Genomic DNA, 2,508 nt, shown 5'->3' with positions numbered 1-2,508 from the left:
TTGTAGTTTGCATGCCTTGTTTGAATGTTGGTAAAGGATTATTTTATATATTTAGTTAAGTTTGTACTGGCTCTTTCTGGTATTTTTCAGATATTATAAGTGTGTTTCAAAAAGGCCTTTTCATTGCCTTTCACTGCAAAATTCAATTGAGTTTTTTGCATGTTTGAGAAAAAAGCTGAACTATGTTAACAGTTAGAAGCCAAGAAATTGGCTCCAAACAAAGGGCAAAATGACTCCCTTACATGGCTTCTCTGGGCCACCCATAGCCTATGAGGGGAAGCCCAGGGAAACCCTCAGGCAAGAATTTCCCAAACCCTGGGCTACAATTTAGTCTCTTTAAAAGAAAAAAGGAAAGAAAGAAAACATTTCTCTTTTTTTAAATTTTTATTTATTTATTTTGTAGTTTTTGGCCAGGGCCAGGTTTGAACCCACCGCCTCTGGTATATGGGGCTGGCACCCTACTCCTTGAGCCACAAGTGCCACCCAAAAGAAAATGAAGAAAGGAGGGCCCAGCATGGTGGCTCTTAGCATTCTGGGAGGCCCAGGGGGACGGGATTGCCTGAGCTCATAGGTTGGAGACCAGCCTGAGCCAGAGTGAGACCCCTGCCTCTAAAAATAGCCAGGCATTGTGGCAGGTGCCTGTAATCCCAGCTGCTCCAGAGGCTGAGGCAAGAGAATCGCTTGAGCCCAAGAGTTTGAGGTTTCTGTGAGCTATGAAAACAGGGCACTCTACCAAGGGTGACAAAGTGAGACTCTGTAGCCAAAAAAAAAAAAAAAGACTCATGATAAAAAACTATTTTTTGTTACTGGGAATGTAGAAAAAGCTTGTGAAAATTATCACTTGTGAGCACCTCACAGCCATTTTTTTTTCCAGGACAGGGCTCATCCTCACTTTGATCGGCAGGCATATACTCAATGTGAGGGGCAGAAAAGGGGCAGAAAAGGGGCAGAAGGTGGGACCAGGCTTCCAAATACCTGATTCCTTAGGCTATGCTACAGGCAAGTAATAAGTACAGGACACTCATAATTGTGGCAAAATCAAGACAAGTACAGACGCTGGGAAGGCCACTCTCCTCAGGGATTCTAACTACAAGCATTGGAAGGATGCCTCCTTTTGTTTGGCTGGAAGGCTTTCTGGGTCAGTCAGAGAACACTTTGACAATCTGGGAACACAGAGAGTAGGATTAATTAAAGGGCTGGATGTTTGTTCTTTCCAACATATGGGTAATAGTCTCTCTCTAAGACAGTGGTTCTCAACCTTCCTAATGCCACATCCCTTTAATACAGTTCCTGTGGGTTGCGACCCACAGGCTGAGAACTGCTGCTCTAAAAGAACACCCTGGTAACGTGTTCTTTCACCAAGAGAACTTTCATCAGGTGGAACCACTATGGGTCCTAGATACCTGATTTTTCATCCTGTGCTGCTGGAACACCCTGCCAGGCTGTATTCTAAATCGTTGGGATATGTTTGATCCCCAGATGCTGAAGAAGGAACGTACGGTTTCCTTCTGTACCTAGGCCTGGCCTTAACATTGACTCTGTAATGGTGAAAAGTAGCCACCAGAAGGCACTCTAAAATTATGGTAAACAAGAAGGGAAATGGTCTGAGTTACCTATGTGCAAGCTTTCTTTTTTCTCAGAGACAAACCCCAACTGTCTAAAACCTGTCAGATAGATCCAGCTCTCCTAACTAGTAACTTCCCTGAGTGGCCAGGGAGTCCTGAGAGAGATGCCATCACCACTGAGTTCAAACCCACCATCTACTTCTCCCACACTTTCCTCCCTTCCTCTAGAAAACCTGAAGGAAGAATCTATTTCAAGAGTTTATTCTTGTCCTGTTCTGACTCCCAGAAAGCAACTGTACTCTTCTTTGTGTCCCTTGGTTGAAACCATGGGTGGTGAGAGGGGAAATGTGTGAGTATTCACTCCATTTTCTCTGGCACACTTAAAACACATTAAGATTAATTTAGGAAAATTTTCTGTTGACCCATATGTTCTCCAAGGGTTAAAACACAGCTTCGACCTCTCTTGGAGAGATGTAATGCTACTACTAAATCAGTCTTTAACTTTGAATGAGAAAAATGAGCCTTGGATGAGGCTAGAAAGTGGGGTCATTTGTGGTTCATGTTCAAAACTCATAGAAGCATGTTCTCTGAGGAAAGGGACAGAGCAAGACAGGGAGTTCCCTTTGAGGATCCCAAATGGGACCCTGAGACACAAGGTGACTCGTGGCATAAACGTTTTCTAACATGTATTCTGGAAGAATTACATTGATCTAAGAAAAAGATGATGAAGTATTCTAAGTTGTCTCCTATTTACCAGGAGCAAATTGAAAGTCCCTCAGCCTTTCTTGAGCAGCTTAGGGGAGGTGATGAGAAAACACACTCAGTTGACATCCAACTCCTTAGAGAGTTAAATTATTTTTATTTATTTATTTTTGAGACAGATCATCATTTTGTCACTCTTGGTAGAGTGCCACGGCATGACGTCTCACAGTAACCTCAAACT

The sequence above is a fragment of the Otolemur garnettii genome, unplaced genomic scaffold (assembly GCF_000181295.1).
Source record: "Otolemur garnettii isolate 467f Iridium unplaced genomic scaffold, OtoGar3 scaffold00189, whole genome shotgun sequence".
Taxonomy (NCBI): domain Eukaryota; kingdom Metazoa; phylum Chordata; class Mammalia; order Primates; family Galagidae; genus Otolemur; species Otolemur garnettii.
This window is presented reverse-complemented; position numbering follows the sequence as displayed.